The following is a 12,311-nucleotide window of genomic DNA, read 5'->3' on the forward strand; positions in this document are numbered from 1 at the left end:
AGGGATCTATGAGAAGATCAAGGAATGCCAAAGAAGGTGTTTTCTGAAGCCTATGGAGATGTGGGGACACAAGTGGTGATGAATACGCACACTGTGAATGGAATCTTGTGAGTATATTATCTCCTTGCGGTTGTAAAACACAGTGGCAGTACTTCACCATATGGAGTTTCTATTTGCACCCTGCAGGCACTTGTAGATCTGAGGAGGATTTTGTTACATCCTGTGAACCTGGTTGAAAACCCAGTTTTTTCCCTTTAAATCCGAGGAGAGAAGTTTGTAAAAGAGAGGAGAAAGAGAAAAAAAAAAAAAAATGTAATATTCTTTTGGCAGCGCAGTCTCTTTTTTGATTGAACTTTGGATAAGTGACAAAAACCCACGTCACTATTTGCGGCTTGCAGCGCCGAGGATTCACCGTAAGATAACCAGAGACATTTTCCTTTGTATTTTGAAGTCTCTATAGTTAATTTTTTAAGAAGGTACTGATCCAAAAAAGGACTAATAAATAACCATAATATGTTAAATCATTGGATATTGTGGAAATCAGTTATAGGCCCATAAGAGGAGAGAATTTCTCTTTTTCTCTTTATACCTTTCCTTTTGTGTGTATTCTCCTTATTATTGAAGAAATGTATGTACAAAACACACCAACACTGTATAGAAAATGCAAATGCGTTTTCGGTAATAAGTGGAATTAGATTGGTATGTTTAAATAGATATCTCCACAATTTGTTCATTAAGAGTAATGATTATATAAACTGTTCCCTATATATTTTTATATTTTTATTTTTGAGTATATTAGTATATTTGTTAAGGGTATAAGCACAGAGCAATGTGAGGATCCATTTCACCTCTTGCTAGAACCCCAGAGAGAAACCTGCTCCACCCATGTTTTTGAGTATAAAAAGCATGAATATATGGATTACTGCTAGGAGCCACTGAAGGAGCTTCTTGCTCCGAAACGCGTATGGTACGACTACAGTAATCCAGAGAGACCCCCGATACAGCCACAACTTGATATAGTAATGCAACATCGGGATCCCTGATATAAAGATCCGAAGCATACCAAACAGGGGCATAGCTAGAAATGACTGGGCCCCATAGCAAAAAAAAATTATGGGCCCCCCACCCGGATCTCTCACCCCCACATAACTCTCGGACCTCGCCGCCACATCCGCAGCTCCTCATGCACTTGCGACGGTTACGCGTAGGACTGAGCACAGACAGTTGGTCACTGGCAACGCATTTGTGCCAGTGTAGGAAATGTATGAATCTAAATGTCTGTGTATTAAAGTAGGACTAGTCAGAACTGCCACCCAGACTGCGGGACCACTCCAGGGGTCAAGTCCTGGGACAAAAAGTGTGGGAACTCACCCAAGATCCACTGCCACCCCGACCCTCCCCCCCCCCCTCCAAAATATATATTTCACAGAAAATTCAGTGCAACATAAAACATAAACAAAAACTGGAATTTGCGCTATATGTCTGTTCAGACATAATTCGTCTCTTTCATATTATAAGCTCCCCTTATATATAATTTATTTACAGTTCTGAACACTCAGGGGTGCTGGCTGGCTTACCCTCAGGGGTGCTGACAGGCTTGGCCTCAGGGGTGTTGGGTGGCTTGGCCTCAGGGGTGCTGACAGGCTGGGCCTCAGGGGTGCTGACAGGCGTGGCCTCAGGGGTGCTGGCTCGCTTGGCCGGGCAGAAGGAGTGTGGGAGACTGTGAGGCCTTTTTTCTCCAAGCTGCTCTGGAAAAAAAAAATTCATTATACCTCAGGTCAGACCACCAATCAGACCTCCAATGTTAATGAGACCTCAGCTAACAGCCCCAATAAGATCCCCAATGTTAATAAGATCCCAATAAGACCTCAGATAACACCTCAGCTCAGACCACAATATGAATGATAAGAGCCCCATGCCTCATAGCAGCCCCCAGTAGCCTCATAGCAGCCTCCAGTAGCCTCATAGCAGCCCCCAGTAGCCTCTCCATCAGCCCCCACTGCCTCTCACCAGCCCCCAGTGCCTCTCACCAGCCCCAGTGCCTCTCCATCAGCCCCCAGTGCCTCTCCATCAGCCCCCAGTGCCTCTCACCAGCCCCTAGTGCCTCTCAATCAGCCCCCAGTGCCTATCCATCAGCCCCCAAGGCCTCTCACCAGCCCCCAGTGCCTCTCCATCAACCCCCAGTGCCTCTCACCAGCCCCCAGTGCCTCTCAATCAGCCCCCAGTGCCTCTCACCAGCCCCCAGTGCCTCTCCACCAGCCCCTAGTGCCTCTCCATCAGCCCCCAGTGCGCCCTCCCCGGTATTAAAATCATTGGTGGGCAGTGCGCCCCCCCCGGTATTAAAATAATTGGTTTAGTGCGCCACCCCAGTTTTAAAATCATTGGTGTTCAGTGCACCCTCCCCCCCTCCCCTGTATTAAAATTATTGGTGTTCAGTGCACCCCCCCTCCCCTGTATTAAAATCATTGGTGGGCAGTGCGCCCCCCCAGTATTATAATCATTGGTGGGCAGTGCAAGCCCTCACCCCCAGTATTATAATCATTGGTGGGCAGTGCAAGCCCTCACCCCCAGTATTATAATCATTGGTGGGCAGTGCAAGCCCCCCCCATTATTATAATCATTGGTGGGCAGTGCAAGCCCCCACCCCAGAATTATAATCATTGGTGGGCAGTACAAGCCCCCCCAGTATTATAATCATTGGTGGGCAGTGCAAGCCCCCCCCCAGTATTATAATCATTGGTGGGCAGTGCAAGCCCCCCCCAGTATTAAAGTCATTGGTGGGCAGTGCGCCCTCCCCCAACCCCCCAACTGACCATGGCAGCCAGGACTTCAGTAGCATCCTGGCTGCCATGGTAACCGATCGGAGCCCCAGCATTACACTGCTGGGACTCCGATCGGAACTGCCGCTGCCACCAATGATGGGGGAGGGGATCGGGGAGGGGGGAAAAGGCCGCCCCCTATCGTACACAGATGATTTTTTTATTTTAATCCTCAGCCGGCGGCCCGGGCCCCCAGTGGCGTAGGGCCCCATTGCCATTGCTATGGCTGCTATAGCGATCCCTACGCCACTGATACCAAACAACAGTGGGCTACATTGGAGATCAAGCAAAAGGTCTGATCACGTGGGAAGCCAAATGGGACGGCGAACACAGGGAAGGCATCGGCTGTGACAGGAGGAGTTAGAAGGTTTGGTCTAGGAGTGGAACACCGCTCGAACAGAAGACCGACTCCTGAGAAGGCAACAATGTGGTAACATTTAATATTTAGCTACAAAGAAAGGCAAACAATTTGTATAAATACCTAAAGCATAGTGATAACAACTGTCCAAGGTATTAATTATACCATCATTTACATCTATTAAGGAACAGGGGCGGACTGACCGGTTGGGCACTTCGGACATGGTCCAAGGGCCCGGCCGGGATGGGGGCCCGCCGCAGAATAACCTAATATTCATATGTGAACAAGAGAAATCCTCTGCGATCCTCTCCGTACTCACAAACTCAGTAGCAGGAGGATCGCAGAGGATTTCTCTTGTTTAATGCCTATATTAATGCCTCAATATTACAGTGAGCGGGGCCCGGTGTAATAGAATACAGTGACTGCACCGGGCCCCGCTGCCATTACAACACCAGATGCCAGCCCCCAGACCTTGTATTGGGGGTCATTCACTCACAGGGACACTGTTATGGGGGGATCTGTGGATGACACATATATAGCATAAGGTGCTATATATGTGTTACCCACAGATCCCCCCCCCACAACAGTGCCATCCACAGAGCCCCCATAACAGTGCCATCCACAGAGCCCCCATAACAGTGCCATCCACAGACCACCATTAGTTCAAAACCCACCAAAAGCACACCTTTTGGTTCTAAATATTTTTTAATTTGGCTATTCCCCACCCCTCTTGTAATTGTTCCGCTACTTGTTGGCTGCGCGGGCATGAGTTCAGTCACTTTGGTGCGCAATCCCGTCCTGCAGCGTGTGATCCCGTGAGACCCGCCACTGTAGGTCACGGGTCTCGTGGGATCACGCGCCACAGGATGGGATTGCGCACCGAAGTGACTGAACTCATGCCCACGTAGCCCGCAAGTAGCGGATCAGTGGAACAAGTACAAGGTGGGTGGGGGAATGATCTGTGGGGTTGCCCAGACGGCTAGGCCCTTCACAGTAGTTATTAACCCCTTTCAGCAGTCCCCCATTCACTGAAGGCGGGACTGCTGAAAGGGATTAATAACTACTGTGAAGGGCCTCCGCCCTTCACAGTAGTTATGCCCAGATATGTGCCCCCTTCACAGTAGTTATGCCCAGATATGTGCACCCTTCACAGTAGTTATGCCCAGATATGTGTCCTCTCACAATAGTTATTCTTCCTCCAACCTCCAAATAACCATCATCCACTGTCCAACAGGCCCTTCTACTGTCTTTTATGACTACTTACATAGCTTCTACAATCCCTCTCTGAATTACAAGCCTGCCAGCCGCAGCCAGGAAGCCCACAGCCTGCCAGCCAGCAACCGTAATTGAGGTAAGAGGAGCCAACTTGGCCTAGGTATCAGCGAGCTATGTTGTGTTGCTATATTGTGAATAGGAACCAGAGTGTTGGAGAGACCCCCCTCCAGGCCCCATTAGACTCCATTGTTGTCTCTAATGGGAGGGGATTCTTTCGAACACACTCTCTAAAGGACACTGAGATAGCCTCTGCTAGAAAGACCCCTCTCCATGGCCCATTAGCCCTCAATTGTAGTCTATACTGGGGCCTGGAGGGGACTGTTTCTAACAGAGGCTCACTAATGGACGCTGAGATTAGATCACCCCATACAAAAGCATTGAATCAATGCTTTCCTATGGGGGAAAATCTGACCCTGGAGGTCATCATGCAGAGTGTGAGGACGTCCAGCGTCAGATACCGGACCAAAGGTCTGTTTTAATCCAGGAAGCCCTCAGGTGGCTGCCAGCCACTAGAGGCTGACTTATTGCTGGAACGTAAACAATGCAGTTTCTCTAGAACATTGCAGCTCGATTTGCAAAAGGGACACTGTACCCAGACCACTTCAATGAGCTGAAGTGGTCTGGGTGCCTTTTGTGTCTCTTTAACTTTGAAATCTTATTAAAGATTGTGTAGGGTGTGGCTGGAGGCGGGGCATTGAGGCGGGACAAGGGTGGGGCTTGCAGCAGAACATGGGTGGGGCCTGTAAGGGGGCCCTTGATTTATTTTGCCCGGGGCCCTGAGGGTTCTCAGTCCGCCCCTGTTAAGGAATATAATATATATATATATATATATATATATATATATATATACTATGAATAATGAGCACTGAGCAATAACACCTGGATCAAGTTATCTTCCTATGCCGATAATTAGAGATGAGTGCCGAATTCTCCAGAAAAATTTGCTTTGATGTGAATTAATTCGCATTGAATCACTTTAAAAACGGCTATTTCCGGGGTGCATAGAGTCTTTATATGGGTGTAGAACACTGTGCCTTGCAGTAACATACAGTGCTGGGGTAGTGAAATAATACTGTCAGTCAGTATGACATGCAGATGACAAGCGTCGCTATTAGAATCACACTGCACACTTCACACGGGGCCAAAACCGACCAAATAACTCAAGTATTAACTTAGTCTTACAGGTTGATGTTAGTGTAAAGAAGAAGCACACTCCTTTTACACCGTCGTCAGCTGATTCCACATAGATGTCTACAGAACCTGTTCTATTAAATGCTTATACAAGTAGAGCCCACCCCCCCACCCCCCGACAAAGTGGAGAGGCTGTCAGCAGTAAGTTTGTGTTGACGTCACTGATTATTTTGCCCTTCTTCCGATCCGTCAGAACAATAACTCCCAAAAAACTGATCCTGTGTGGAACATCTGCCTTCACTCGGTCAGCATTTGCTCAATAATCCATCAGTATTGCTAAAGCACAAAATAATAGTGTAATATTGTAAAATCCGGTGTCTCCATGATAAATCTGCAGCGTGAGGGTCCTGTGTGGCTTCTACACACTTTCAAAATAATCCTTCAGAATTATGCCGGATGACGGGGATGCTCCATGACCTTCCAAGGAGCTGCTGTCGAGAGAAAAGATTCATTTCTGAGACGTCCGTATAGTGCAGGGGGAATCCGAAGACCATCTCCATCTCCGTGCACCACAGGATGCCCTCCTTTTCATTTCCATGATGACCGGGAACCCGTGATGTTTTCACCGGACGAAGAGACCGGGGCATGGTTGGTTGGTTTGAATCTTGACTAACTTTGCGACTCTTCTGGGCTCCAAGCTATCTTGAAGCTTTGTCTTCTCATTGTCTGTAGCTACTGGAGGCCTGTTCATGCCAGGCAGGTTACCCCCAGAAGTATCTTGATCGATGAGCAGCCAATACCGCACTTGCAGCAATCTTGACAGGATTCGTCTCCAGGTGGAGAGGAATTGTTTCCTTGGCATGATTTCTCCATCGCAACACCACGTCGTTGAATAAACCGAAGACTGGCCGATTCTCTCCTGTCGTAGACAAAATTAAAATTTTATTAGTAAACCACCCATTTGGCTACACATTGACTGTGCTCCAATGTCCTCCTCCCCCTCCACCAGTTCAGCCCCCACAGGGCTCATGTGGCACCACGTCTCTTGTCCCCTGACCAGCCATTGTTACCATCATCTGTTCCACGACATGAAGCAGTGGAATGACAACGTTTATCCTGTAGTCCTGGAAACTGACAAATAACGTGGCATCCTCAAAGGACCTGAGCAAACGGCAGGTGTCACGCATGAGCTGCCAGTGGCTGACATCGAAGTTACACAGTGGAGTACACAGTTGATGGCCTTTCTCTGTTCGTATAGTCGGTCCAACATATGGAGGGTGGAATTCCAACAGGTGGAAATGTTGCATATCAGCCTATGTTGGGGGATGCCGTTCTGCCGCTGCAACTCAAAGAGGGTGTGCTTTGCAGTATACGAGTGGCTGAAGTGCATGCAAAGTTTCCTGGCCATTTTTAGGATGTCTTGCAGATGGGTGGAAGACTTCAGGAGCCACTGGACAACCAGATTAAACACGTGTGCCATGCAGGGCGCATGGCTCAGCCTTCCTTGACGCAGCGCCGACACAATGTTCTTCCCGTTGTCGGTCACCATAGTTCCGAATTTGAGTTGTTGGGGAGAAAGCCAGTATTCGATTTCTTGATGCATCACACAGAGCAGTTCCTCCCCTGTGTGACTCCGTTCGCCAAGGCAAACCAGGTGCAGAACAGCGTGACACTGCCGAGCCCTGCACATGTGGTATCCTAGAGGGGCACTGTGACTTGTCCCTGCAGTGGAGGCTGAGGACATGGTGGAGGATGAGGAGGCAGAGGACACTGTCGCAGGACCAATGACGTGACAACGTGGAGGAGGAAGCGGGGTGACCTTTCCAAGTTGCTGGTGTGGCTGTGCAGGAACCACATCCACCCAGTGGGCCGAAAATGATGTGTATTGTCCCTGACCGTAGTTACAGCTCCATACTTCGGCGCTGCAGTGCACTTTGGCAGACACCGACAGGCTCAAGGACTGGCCTACCTTCTGTTCTACATGTGTGTGTAGGGCTGGTACTACCTTTTTCGCAAAGAAATGACGGCTTGGGACTCTCCACCTCGGCTCGGCACAAGCCATCAGTTCTCTGAAAGGTGCAGAGTCCACCACTTGGAAAGGGAGGGACTTAAGCATCAGCAACTTGGACAGGAGCACATTCAGCTTCTGCACCGTTGAATGCATGCACGCATACTGTTGTCTCTTGGCAATAGCTTCGGTGATCGATTGCTGACGGAATGACTGACGAGGAGTAGGAGCTGGAGCATCTGGACCAGCAGAAGATGGGATTGACAGACAGCTCCCTTCGGCTGAGGTGGTGGAGCCTTGACTGGCTGAAACTGGGTGCATGCCACTGGGTGATGTAGCGGTTGCTGCAGCAGGCTGGACCACCACATCGGAGCCACTGTTCTCCCAGGCCACTGGATGGTGACGCTGCATATGTTGATGCAGGGCCGTAGTGCCAACATTGGCACCCTGGCCACGCTTCACCTTCTGCCCACAGATGCAACATATGGCCACGTTCCCCTCCTCTGGCGCTTTGGAAAAAAAACTGCCACACCGCCAAGTAGGTGTTTTTCCCCCCAACAGTCCGCACTGACTGATTGCTACCGCTGTTGCCTCTGTGAACCCCTGTACTACTACTTCCCGGGCAGGTAGGCTGCTGCAAAGCAGGTGGTCTACCTTGGGCATGTTTGGCTCCCACTACTGCCACCCTGCTGAGTCCCATCCATGCTACCACCTTGATGGCTCCGCCGCTGCCTCACGAGCAAGCTGCCACCCTCTTCTCCTGATGATGATGATGATGAAGCCCCTTCTGCACCCCGCTCCCAAGTGCGATCGGCTTCATCATCATTGATTAGTGTCTGCACATCACTTATGTCCTCCTCAATGGCCTCTGGGTAAGGAGCCTGACCACTCGCAGCACAAGCTCCCGTGCCACTATCCTCATCACTACTTGCCAGCCTAGCGGAGGAAGCGGCGGATGTCTCCTCCAAATCTTGGCTAGGCAGTAGCTGCTGACTGTCCTCTGGTAGCTGTTCCTCGCTGAAAAGTGAAGCAGAGCCTACAGTATATACTACTTCTCGCAGTGAGGGAACAGTAAAGTACAGAGGAAGGATGAGGACTGGTAAGGGCACAGGGCCTGCTCCCGGGCCATGCCAACTAAGGCTTGTGTCTGACGAACCCACCGACTGTTGGCTGGGGGTGTCTGAAGTCACTTGGGATGATTTGAATGACCGAGTTAACCAATCAAGAACCGCTGGGTTGCTGGTCAAGACACAACCGCTAGATGACACCGGGAGCTCAGGCCTCTTGCTGCGACTACTGCTGCCACGACCCCTTACTCTGCTGCGACCTCTGCTTGCGCCAGAAACATTCATGCCTCTGCCACTCCTCTGTGCATGGCCCTGCACTTCTCTGCCTGACATACTTGTAGCTGAACTAAACAAATGAAACCGAAATTAAAACACCCCTAAAAGTGACGAATATATTGTTCTTTTTGTACAGAAATTCTCTTCTTCCCTAGAAATATGACAAGAAACTCTTATAGCGCAAATAACAGCAAATGTGAACAGCGTCTATTTTTCACCACTGGGACCCGCACCTATATCGAGAACGGAGCCCCGCAAGGTGGTGGCTGGAGGACTCCGGTTTGGCCACCACTAAGCCGGCTCCCCATAGAAGTGCAAGGGAGAATACCACGCATGCACGGTCTCCGCTCCCATTCATTTCTATGGGGCTGACGGAAATAGCTGAGCCAGCGCTCTTAGCTCACAAACACTTTGATGATCAGGCCATTCATTGCTCTTTGACAGAGAGTCTCTTACAAGAACAATATTACCAACTTCTGTGTTGGGTTTACTGGCCTGCCATTTCTTCCTTATCTATAAAGTAGAGATGCTTTGTCTCTCCCACTCATTAGAGAAAGGCATCTGTTAGAGTCTGTACTCTCCTCCACTGACACTTGTATAGGTCTTTAGTACTAAACTCACCAAGAGGAGCTGCAGCTGTACTGACCTTCCGAGTGAAGAGAGTAGAAAAAGAGCAAAACAGGATCCTCTGATCATTGGTTATTAAATTCAAAGGTCTGGCATTTATGATGGCAACTACTTCAACCATGAAATTTGTAAGGGTTTCTCGGGTAAGACTTGAAGTGCCCAGTGGTACGAATATTGAATTGAGGATCGTGCAGGCTATGCCAATCATATGCTCCCAAGAGCCTCCTATATGGAAAGAGAGTGGAGGTTTAAAAGTCCATGTGCAACCTTGGTCAGTAAGATATCTCACTACATAGTCATTGTCAATGTTTAAAGAGATCTTCAGTTCTTTGCAAGCTCCAAGAAAATTAGTACCTGTATCAGAACAGATTTGTTTGACTGGGCCTCGGATGGAAATGAAACGCCTGAGAGTAGTTATGAAGCTAGAGGTGCCAAAGAGTCGATAACTTCTATATGCACAGCCCTGACACTAACATAGTTACATAGTAACATAGCATATAAGGCCGAAAAAAGACATTTGTCCATCCAGTTCGGCCTGTTATCCTGCAAGTTGATCCAGAGGAAGGCAAAAAAAAACTGTGAGGTAGAAGCCAATTTTCCCTACTTAAGGGAAGAAAAATTCCTTCCCAACTCCATTCAGGCAATCAGATAACTCCCTGGATCAACTACCCATCTGTAGTAGCTATAGCCTGTAATATTATTAAACTCCAGAAATACATCAAGGCTAGTGATGATCGAGCACCAAAGTATTCGGGTGTTCGGCCCGAACACATTGCTATATTCGTGTGCTCGGCCGAGCACCCGAGTATAATGGAAGTCAAAGGGAGACAACCAGGCACCCCCTGTTCTGAAGAAGGGAGGATGACTGGTCCATTGAAAAAAGTCAGAAAGTGACAGAAACACCACCAAAAGGGATCGGGAACAGCATGGGTACGATGTCTGGATGCATCTTTGACTCCCAAGTTGCTGTTGGGAACCATGTTGTCCGAGTTGTACGCCACTTTTAAAGACTGACAAAAATACGCACAAAGCATTCTTTCCAGTATATTCAATTGTATATAAAGTGCAAGTGCTGCAAAAACTTACAAGCAAGAGGCACTCCGAAACAGCCTGTATATCACATAAAGGAGGGCCTCATTCACATTGTGGTACAATTGTTCAGGTAGTGGGACTCCTACATTCATAAAGCCTATGTATTAAGTGAAAGGGCTGCCAAAAATTAAAAGGAATCGGCACTCCAAAACACCCTTTGTTACACATAAAGCAGGGCATCATACACACCCGTAAAAAAATTATGATAGATGGCCTGCTGGTGACCCTCAAAAACATTTGGAGCAAGGGCCTGCTGATCTTACCATCTAAAACCTTAGGGGCGAAGGACTGCTGCCGCATTGGTGACTCTAGATAACCTCTGGGCGATTGCACGTCCCCGTGACAGCGACGATCCATTTAGATGTCTGCCCTATCAACTTTCGATGTTCTTTTCTGCGCCTATCATGTTGATCATGGGTAACGGGGAATCAGGGTTCGATGCCGGAGAGGGAGCCTGGGAAAGGGATACCACATCCAAGGGATGTCAATGACTGAAATCTGATTGGCTGTTGTTGCCTTGCCCCTTTTTTTTCCTAATTGCGGACCACCCAGAGAGGGTGGGTCAAGTTATTAAAGCAGAAGAATCGAGGAAGGCAGTAGGCGCGCGGCAATTATCCACTCCCGACTCGGGGAGGTAGTGACGATAAATAACAATACAGCACTCCTAAGCGGCCCTGTTATTGGAATGAGTACACTTTCCATTAACGAGGATCTATTGGAGGGCAAGTCTGGTGCCAGCAGCCAACTTGCTCCTGGCCTCCACAACGTTCACCCAGTGTGCCATCATGGTGAGGATTGTGTTGACCAAACTCTTGGCTACTGAGAATGACTTGTAGGTGAGGGCCTGCTGCTGCTTTGTTGATTCTAGATAACTTCTAGGCGATCGCACGTCCCCGCGACGGCAACAATCCATTTGGATGTCTGCCCTATCAACTTTGGAGCAATTTTTCAACAAGGACCTTCTGGTATAGCACCGTTTTGCTTGTCCTCTCCACCAGAGGAATGAGAGATGAGAAGTTCTCTTTGTAGCGGGGGTCGAGAAGGGTGAACAACCAGTAATCTGTGTTGTCTAAAATGCATATAACGCGCAGGTCGTGGCAAAGGCAGCCTAACATGAAGTCAGCTATGTGTGCCAGAGTACCAACAGGCAAGACTTCGCTGTCGTCATCAGAAGGTGACCTGACCCTGTAAAAGATTGCAAGTGAGGGCCTGCAGGTGAGCTGACCCTGTAAAACATATGCAAGGGCCTGAAGTTGAGCTGACCCTGTAAAAGATTTTAGATGAGGGCCTGCAGGTGACCTGACCCTGTAAAACATTATATGCGAGGGCCTGCAGTTGAGCTGACCCTGTAAAACATTATATGTGAGGGCCTGCAGTTGAGCTGATCCTGTAAAACATTATATGCGAGGGCCTGCAGTTGAGCTGACCCTGTAAAACATTATATGCGAGGGCCTGCAGTTGAGCTGACCCTGTAAAAAAATTATATGCGAGGGCCTGCAGTTGAGCTGACCCTGTAAAATGTTATATGTGAGGGCCTGCAGTTGAGCTGACCCTGTGAAACATTATATGCGAGGGCCTGCTGCTGAGCTGACCCTCTAAAACATTAGGGGCAAGGGCCTGCTGGTGAGCTGACGCTCTAAAACATTATATGCGAGGAC

The sequence above is a fragment of the Bufo bufo genome, chromosome 9 (assembly GCF_905171765.1).
Source record: "Bufo bufo chromosome 9, aBufBuf1.1, whole genome shotgun sequence".
Taxonomy (NCBI): Eukaryota; Metazoa; Chordata; class Amphibia; order Anura; family Bufonidae; genus Bufo; species Bufo bufo.